This window comes from Arachis hypogaea, chromosome 10 (genome assembly GCF_003086295.3).
Source record: "Arachis hypogaea cultivar Tifrunner chromosome 10, arahy.Tifrunner.gnm2.J5K5, whole genome shotgun sequence".
NCBI classification, from domain to species: domain Eukaryota; kingdom Viridiplantae; phylum Streptophyta; class Magnoliopsida; order Fabales; family Fabaceae; genus Arachis; species Arachis hypogaea.
The window spans coordinates 20,317,876-20,327,864 of NC_092045.1; the positions used below are offsets into that span (position 1 = coordinate 20,317,876).

The window sequence follows — 9,989 nt, forward strand, 5'->3', positions numbered from 1 at the left end:
TTGAGTTCAGTTACCAATTTTTTGCTTGTATTACTTTATATATTTATGTGTTACATGTGTGATTTACTTTGCAGTTTACCCGTTAGGTATGTTCAGTTTTTTAAAACTCTGTGAGATAAAGTTGTGAAGGTCTTTTGTGGTGGTTTAACTTGTTACGTATTTATTCGCTTAAGAATATTATAGAAGCCAAATTATAATGTCGAAAAAACCTATATGTATATGGTTCTGGAATTTGGTTGGTATTATTTGTTTTTGTTTTTAATCACAATTAAAAGTGTAATATATTACTTCTCCACACTTTTACTTTGTTAATATGGTACCTTTTGGTTGTGGATGTTCAATTTTGATTGCTTACTAAGCCAGATGATTGTTTTATCCAGTCTTTGGTTGTTTCCCTGGTTGATCGTGTGATTAATTTATTTTTTTTTGTTTAGGATTCACCATTGGTTTAATTAACACTGCACAATATTAGTTGCTCTGGTTATGTAAAAAGGCATCCATAATTATTGATTTTAAATTGTAATGTCATGCTGCTCTTTGTGTCGTGCTTTTGGGGTCGTTAGCTAGTTGTATAATTTTAGTCATATGATAATCTGTAGTTTGTGGAAAGACTAATGATTTATTGGTTCTTAACAGGCTAGAACCTGTTCTGAGTTTTATTTGCTGAACAACAACCAGATGGTAAAAAGGTAATATATGTTTCGTTGTTCATCCGTCTTGATTCTAGTTGCTTCTAACATGTATTTGTTAATAGAAATTAGTCGAGACGCATTGTTCTGCATGCTATATGACAGGATGATCACCCACCTGAAAAAAATTAATGCCAACATACGATGTGGAAAGTGAAGCAGAGGATAATGGTACAACTAGCGAAAACATACGATGTGGATACAAACACAGTTATAGTGGATGTTGGCAACATCTGCATTAATGTTGAATTGATAGAAAGGGCGTTATGGATACCCTCTAGTGGTAAGCTGTTGTTATTCCCTTTTGAGGGTTTGTCGTATATAGTTTAGTTGGTTTCTTTTTACCTTTCCTAACAATTATTGTACATACTTTGGTGTCTCCACAATGTAGGAGTTGACTTTCCCTAACTAAATAAGAAGAATGCTGCCCATGTGGCAATCAAAGCACAATTTCAAAAAAAATAACCACCCAATTACGCGACTTCGTATATGGCTGCCCCATGGACACTGAGGCAGAACGGATGAATTTTAGGCGGCACTTTATATTGGTGGTCCTGAAGATGTTCCTATGTCCAACAAGTCAACATACCATATCTTAGTAGCACATACCTCCGATTCTAGATGTCTCAGACCCCAGCAAATTCAATTGGGCATATAGGACATTCAAGTGGTTGGGGCTAGCAGTAGGAAAATACCAAACTAAGAAGCATGAAACTTGTGGTGGCTGCATGTTCGCCCTGATGGTAAGATTAATTGTTAAACTGCTTGTATATCATATTTGTGTTTATGTTGCACCACTTAACCTTTCAACCTTTCCATCCAGCTGTTATACTTTCAGCGACTAAAGCATGGTCCGCTAGATCGCTGTCAAGTACCAGAGCCATGGGTCACTGCATGGACTACTAAAGAACTTGAAAAGAAGGCAACTAATGTCCTTGTTGAGGTACTAACCCAGACGTTTTATTCTTTGTTCTATGCTAATCCACTTAACCGAGGAGTGATTTTCTAAAATAGGAAGAATTTTTTCCTGGTAGAATTTAGATGATTACTTTCTACCCCAATTTACCTTTACCTATTAGGGTTGCATCGAAGATAAGGTAAAAGTGGGTGAGGAACCCAAAATTGGAACAAAGATGAAGGGTGCACACTCCCTATCCAAAGAACAAAGTTCAAAGAGGGAATGCAAGACTATAGTGGCGCACAAGGTAATACGTCTGTTGGAATTTAAAGTACTTACAACATGCAAGCTATAGGTGGTTAGATTACATGATAATTTGAAGTGTTTATTTGTAATTACAAAACTGGATGCATGCTCCTATATCCTTCGAATTTTTTGTATGATTGACATTAGTGTAACTGTATGTCAAAAATGGTAAGGTTATTATATGAATTTGTGGATGCATCTATGCAAGAATGCAAGGAGGGAGCCTTTTAAAGCCGGCCCCTGAAGACGTCAGAACAACCACCCTCGAGCCCAGTTGAAACAAAACTACCAGAAAGTCATACAACGGCACAAGAGGTGAGTGCATCTTGTTATAGATATAGGTTGATTTTCTAACATAGTTACTCGAATTCCCTATCAATTTTGTTAGGGTTGGATTCTGTATATTTTTTTGTGTCATGTCATTTGTATCAGATGTTCATTTCATTCTATTCAACTGTTCGACGTTTACAACCCAAGAAATCAGGAAAGGCAAGCGAAAAAAGTTACCTTTCATCAGAGGCAGATCCTACATAGGTAGGACAACAACACCTGCAGAGCAAGCTGCCCCGAAGCGCAAGGAGAAACCTGTAGTTGCTGCCAACTCTGATGATGAAGATAATGAGCCACTTGCTAAAAGAAGGCACTGCCTGTTTCAAAATAACTGGAACTCACATAATGAGAGCCCAAGGGACGACAAAGTCAGTGTTAAACAGTTAAATAAGAATGTAAACCCGTCGGAGGCATAGGAAATGGATCCAGTTACACCATCAACAACACTTGTTTAACTTACTGGATACGATTTTGGCAGGCAAGTTCTATGGGTTAAAATATGATGTATATATCAATTAGCCATATTTTATGTTTCCTGTTATTTAAAGCCTTATACTCATTGTGTTAGCTAACTACAATTGCATTCGATGCAGAGACTTTAACGTGAACTTCGTGCAATGTCTAGAAGTTGAGAAAATATTGATAAACATTGAACAAGGTCGGTACACAAGGCCAATAAACATGGAATCCCTCCAGACCATGATGCCGACGAAGTCACGTTATCACACACCGAGCCCGAGAAAGCCTAGCTTTTCTCTTAGGTTGACACAGCTTGAGAAGTCACCGATCATGCCCCCTATCACATCAGTACATCCGATGCTTAAGAATGTAAGGTTAGGAGATCATAAGGAGAAAAAAGTCCGAGGTTGGATTCTGAACTCGGCCCTCGATAAAGAGGCGTCATTGGCAACCTACGAAGGTAGGCCGCATCTGCAGCTGTTGAGGAAGGATCTATGAACATTGAAAGTAATTGAACTCCATGTTGTAGTTACACTCATTGTGTTATTCGCATATTTTATATCGTGCTTCTAAAATTTACCACACAGATCATGCAATAGATGTATTATACATTCAATGATTCATGGGCTATAAGATTCAAACGTGATTTCTACTACGTGTATGGAATATTAGTATAAATACTATATTTTTTGGTAATCTTACCGTACTTGTTGCATTATTGACTGTTTCTTTCATAATAGGAAATAGTGACACGACAACATAACCTGGATTGCTTCAATAACGGGCCAGTTCCAGTGTATGTGGGGTTGGATCCAAACTTTAGAAAGAATACCAGGTTCTTCAACAAAATCGACGCAGCCAAGAGAAAATGGGTGAGACATCAGTCTATTTTATGTATTGCATGTTATACCATATTTAGATAAGAACATATTTGTCCAGGTTAATTGTGCTGCCTAGTTTGATAAGTTTGTGTTGAATATGTTAGACTTTGCCAGATGTGTTTTCTTTATGGACTTATTGAATCGTACTTATTAATTTTGGGGAGGGGTGTGGATGTTCAATTCACCATGAATGGGGATGATTGTTTCAGTTGAGAAGGGTATGTTCATTTTATCCATACGATGACAATTTTATTGATTGAGCGTACATGCAACAGACCGATAGATTTATGTTGTAGTTTGAAGTGGTTGTCAAATATCTTGATTTTAGTTAGGTCCTAGCAACAACAATGAGGGTTAACTGATTCAGATACGGTACATTATGATGCATGTTATACGATGCGATTAATAGTTGAACGTGTTATACTTTTTGAATTTTTGTTGCAGTGGTTTATTCTGATGTGTTTGAGAGGACAATGGAGGCTGTATGCGTTTGAGGTGGCAAGGAAAAGGTGTTGGTAATTGATTGTCTGCATGCTGAGGCACCCGATGATCAACAGAGTAAACTAGATGCATATGCGGTAAGCTAAGACATCCTCTATACCTCGTGAACATTGCTTATATATACACCAATAACAAAAAAAATCAAAAGAACGCTGGCTATTTTATAGGGACGACTAATTGAAGACATGGCTAAAGTGGCCATCCCCATATATGACCGTAGTACAAATGGCCTATATTGTGCATATGCCAAAGTGTCTAAGCAACAAAACGGGTAAATAGAACTGAGCAACACACCCAAAAATGTAACTATAACGCTGTTGCTGTAATATTGGTATCATCCTGATAGCACCATTATTACTTAATTATGTAGCTGGAATTGTGGCATCTATGCCATTAAATTCATGGAGACATGGACTGAAAATTGTAACTGATGAGCGGATAATTTATATGCTTTTTGGCATTATTTTTGCATAGTTTTTAGTATGATTTAATTAGTTTTTAGTATATTTTTATTAGTTTTTAAGCAAAATTCACATTTCTAGACTTTACTATGAGTTTGTGTATTTTTCTGTGATTTTATGTATTTTCTGACTGAAATTGAGGGACCTGAGCAAAAATCTGATTCAGAGGCTGACAAAGGACAACTGATGTTGTTGGATTCTGACCTCCCTGCACTTGAAATGGAATTTTCGGAGCTAAAGAAGTCCAAATGGTGCGCTCTCAATTGCGTTCGAAAGTAGACATCCAGGGATTTCCAGCAATAGATAATAGTTCATACTTTGCCCGAGTTTAGATGACCTAAACTGGCGTTTAACGCCAGCTTTCTGCCCTATTCTGGCGTTAAACGCCAGAAACAAGTTGCAAAGCAGAGTTAAATTCCAGAAACAAGTTACAAACTGGCGTTTAACTCCAAGGAAGACCTCTACACATGAAAGCTTTAATGCTCAGCCCAAGCACACACCAAGTGGGCCCGGAAGAGGATTTCTGCATCATTTACTTATTTCTATAACCCTAGTAACTAGTCTGATAAAAATAGAACTTTTTACTATTGTACTAGGGATGTTTGATCAGTTTTATGCTATCTTAGACTTTTGTGGAGGCTGGCCATTCGGCCATGCATGGACCATTATCACTTATATATTTTCAACGGTGGAGTTTCTACACACCAGAGATTAAGGTGTGGAGCTCTGCTGTTCCTCGAGTATTAATGCAAAGTACTACTGTTTTCTATTCAATTCATGCTTATTCTTATTCTAAGATATTCATTCGCACACAAGAACATGATGAATGTGATGATTATGTGACACTCATCACCATTCTCACTTATGAACGCGTGATTGACAACCACTTCTGTTCTACATGAAGATAAGCTTGAATGTATATCTCTTGGGTTTCTAATCAACAATTCACATCGACTCCACTCTGACAATGGGGCATCTGAATCCGAGATTAGAGTCTTCGTGGTATAAGCTAGAATCAATTGGCAGCATTCTTGAGATCCGAAAAGTCTAAACCTTGTCTGTGGTATTCCGAGTATGATTTGAGATGGGATGACTGTGACGAGCTTCAAACTCGCGACTGTAGGCGTGGTGACAGACGCAAAAGAATAGTAAATCCTATTCCTACACGATTGAGAACCAACAGCTGATTAGCCATACGATATCTGTGCATGGAATTTTTCATCCGAGACGAGCAATCTGACAGTTGATTAGCCGTACAGAAATTGTAGAGGACCATTTTCACTGATAGAACGGGAAGTAGCCATTGACAACGGTGACACCCAGCATACAGCTTGCCATAGAAAGGAGTATGAAGGATTGGATGAAGGCAGTAGAAAAACAGAGATTCAGAAGGGATAAAGCATCTCCATACACTTATCTAAATTTCCCACCAATGAATCACATAAGTATCTCTATCTTTATTTTATGTTTATTTATCTTTTTAATTATTAAAACTCCAATAACCATTTGAATCCACCTGACTGAGATTTACAAGATGACCATAGCTTGCTTCAAGCCGACAATCTCCGTGGGATCGATCCTTACTCACGTAAGGTTTATTACTTGGACGACCCAGTGCACTTGCTGGTTAGTTGTGTGAAGTTGTGAAAAAGAGTTGAGATTACAATTGCGCGTACCAAGTTGTTGGCGCCATTGAGATCACAATTTCGTGCACCAAATTTTTGGCGCCGTTGCCGGGGATTGTTCGAGTTTGGACAACTGACAGTTCATCTTATTGCTCAGATTAGGTAATTTTCTTTTTTTCAACCTTTATTTTATTTTCAAAAAGTTTTCAAAAATATTTAAAAAATTTTCTTCTTTTTCGTTCTTTTCAAAATAATTTTCGAAAAAAAATACAAAAAATTAATAAAATCATAAAAATAAAAATATTTTGTGTTTTTTGTTTGAGCCTAGTGTCAATTTTTAAGTTTGGTGTCAATTGCATCTTTTTATTTTTCTAAAAATTTTCGAAAATTCATGCATGTGTTCTTCATAATCTTCAAGTTGTTCTTGGTAAGTCTTCTTGATTGATCTTCAAATTTTCTTGGTTTGTGTTTTTTTCTTGTTTTTCATATGCATTGTTGCATTCATAGTGTCTAAACATGAAAAATTTCTAAGTTTGGTGTCTTGCATGTTTTTCTTTTCTTAAAAATTTTTCAAAAATAAGTCTTGATGTTCATCTTGATCTTCAAAGTGTTCTTGGTGTTCATCTTAACATTCATTGTGTTCTTGCATGCATCATTTGTTTTAATCCAAAATTTTTATGTGTTGAGTCATTTTGTGGTGTTTCTCTTTCCTCATTAAATTCAAAAAAATCAAAAAAATATCTTTCCCTTATTTTGCTCATAATTTTCAAAATTTTTGGGTTGACTTAGTCAAAAATTTTTAAAATTAGTTGTTTTTTTTGTTGTTAGTCAAGTCAAGATTTCAATTTTAAAAATTATCTTTTCAAAATTAAATCTTTTTCATTTTTTTATTTTCGAATTTTTTTAAAAAAATTGATTTTCAAAATCTTTTTCTTATCTTTACTTCATAATTTTCAAAAACTTTACTAACAATTAATGTGATTGATTCAAAAATTTGAAGTTTGTTACTTTCTTGTTAAGAAAGGTTCAATCTTTAAATTCTAGAATCATATCTTTTAGTTTCTTGTTAGTCAAGTAATCAATTTTAATTTTAAAAAAAATCAAATCTTTTTAATTTCCTTTTCAAATCTTTTTCAAAATATCTTTTCAATCATATCTTTTCAATCATATCTTTTTCAAATCATATCTTGTTCAAAATCAATTTCAAATTCTTTTCTAACTTCTTATCTTTTCAAAATTGATTTTCAAATCTCTTTCAACTAACTAATTGATTTTTTTAGTTTGTTTTACTATTTCTTATCTTTTTCAAAACCACCTAACTACTTTTCCCTCTCTAATTTTCGAAAATTCCTCACCCTTTTTCAAAATTCTTTTTAATTAACTAATTTTAATTTTAATTTTATTTCTTCTCTTAATTTTCGAAAATCACTAACCTTTTTTTTTCAAAAATAATTTTCAAATTTCCCTCTCTCTATTTCTATTTATTTTATTTATTTATTAACACTTCTCTTCTCAAAATTTGAACCCCTCCCTTCTCTGTGTTCGAATTTTTCTTCTTCTTCTTTCATTTTTATTCTTCTACTCACATAAAGGAATCTCTATACTGTGACATAGAGGATTCCTCTTCCTTTTCTGTTCTCTTCTTTTTCACATGAGCAGGAGTAAGGATAAGAACATTCTTGTTGAAGCTGATCCAGAACCTGAAAGGACTCTGAAGAGGAAGCTAAGAGAAGCTAAAACACAACACTCTGAAGAGGACTTTACTGAAATTTTTGAAAAAGAAGTAGAGATGACCAAACCCAATAACAATGGTGGAAGTGCAAGGAAGATGCTTAGTGACTTTACTGCACCAAATTCCAACTTCCATGGAAGAAGCATCTCAATCCCTGCCATTGGAGCAAACAATTTTGAGCTAAAGCCTCAATTAGTTTCTCTGATGCAACAGAATTGTAAGTTTTATGGACTTCCATCAGAAGATCCATTTCAATTCTTAACTGAATTCTTGCATATATGTGATACTGTTAAGACCAATAGAGTTGATCCCGAGGTCTACAGCTTATGCTTTTTCCTTTTGCTGTAAAAGACAGAGCTAGAATATAGTTGGACTCTTAACCTAAAGATAGCCTGAACTCTTGGGATAAGCTGGTCACGGCTTTTTTAGCCAAGTTCTTTCCTCCTCAAAAGATGAGCAAGCTTAGAGTGGATGTTCAAACCTTCAGACAAAAAAAAGGTGAATCCCTCTATGAAGCTTGGGAGAGATACAAGCAACTGACCAAAAAGTGTCCTTCTGACATGCTTTCAGAATGGACCATTCTGGATATATTCTATGATGGTCTGTCTGAATTGTCTAAACTGTCATTGGACCATTCTGCAGGTGGATCTATTCACTTGAAGAAAATGCCTGCAGAAGCTCAGGAACTCATTGACATGGTTGCAAATAACCAGTTCATGTACACTTCTGAAAGGAATCCTGTGAGTAATGGGACACCTCAGAGGAAGGGAGTTCTTGAAATTGATGCTCTGAATGCCATATTGGCTCAGAACAAAATATTGACTCAACAGGTCAATATGATTTCTCAGAGTTTGAATGGATTGCAAAATGCATCCAATAGTACTAAAGAAGCATCTTCTGAAGAAGAAGCTTTTGATCTTGAGAACCCTGCAATGGCAGAGGTGAATTACATGGGTGAAGCCTATAGAAACACCTATAATCCCTCATGGAGAAATCATCCAAATTTCTCATAGAAGGATCAACAAAAGCCTCAACAAAGCTTTAATAATGGTGGAAGAAACAGGTTTAGCAATAGCAAGCCTTTTCCATCATCCTCTCAGCAATAGATAGAGAATTCTGAGCAGAGCCCCTTAGCTTAGCAAATATAGTCTCTAATCTATCTAAGGCCACTCTAAGTTTCATGAATAAAACAAGGTCCTCCATTAAAAATTTGGAGGCACAAGTGGGCCAGTTGAGTAAAAGAGTCACTGAAACTCCTCCTAGTACTCTCCCAAGCAATACAGAAGAGAATCCAAAAAGAGAGTGTAAGGCCATAACCTTACTTAGTGTGGCCGAACCTAGAGAGGAGGAGGAGGACGTGAATCCTAATGAGGAATACCTCATGCGACGTCCTCTGGACAAAAGGGAGTTCCCATCTGAGGAACCTAAGGAATCTGAGGCTCGTCTAGAAACCCTAGAGATTCCATTGAACCTACTTCTGCCATTCATGAGCTCGGATGAGTATTCCTCCTCTGAAGAGGATGAAGAGATTACTGAAGAGCAAGTTGCTAAGTACCTTGGAGCAATCATGAAGCTGAATGCCAAGTTATTTGGTAATGAGACTTGGGTGGATGAACCCCCTGATAAACCACTATTTCATGGTTTATATTGTATTCAATTGAGTGATTTTATCAAGCTTTTCACCCACTTATTCATAGGATTTGCATGATTTTACAATTCCTTCCTAGTTTAGTTCTATGATTGAAAACATGCTTCTTTGGTCTTAATTTAGCTAATCTCAATCCTCTCTTATTACCATTCGATGCCTTGATCTGTGTGTTAAGTGTTTCAGGCTTCATAGGGCAGGAATGGCTTAGAGAATGAAGAGAAAGTATGCAAAGATGGAAGGAATACAAGGAATTGAGGAGATGACCAGCGAAAAGTCACGCGGTCGCATGGCTCACGCAACCGCGCGAAATGGAAGAAATCAGAGTGACGCGTTTCCGTGCCTGACGCGACTGCGCGAATTGGAAGCTGCACGAACGACGCGAAAGCGTGGACGACGCGCACGCGTGGTACGAGAAATGCTAAGTGATGCGAATGCGTGGACGACGCGGACGCGTGACGT

At 36.5% G+C, this 9,989-nt stretch overlaps 1 non-coding gene across 1 annotated transcript; it reads right to left on the minus strand.

Annotated features, from left to right (window-relative positions):
* Positions 1–8,340: 8,340 nt before the first annotated feature.
* On the minus strand, positions 8,341–8,448 carry LOC112718524 (small nucleolar RNA R71). Its single transcript, XR_003160861.1, has one exon. It is a non-coding gene; the product is annotated as a small nucleolar RNA R71 (small nucleolar RNA).
* Between the last annotated feature and the right edge of the window lie 1,541 nt (positions 8,449–9,989).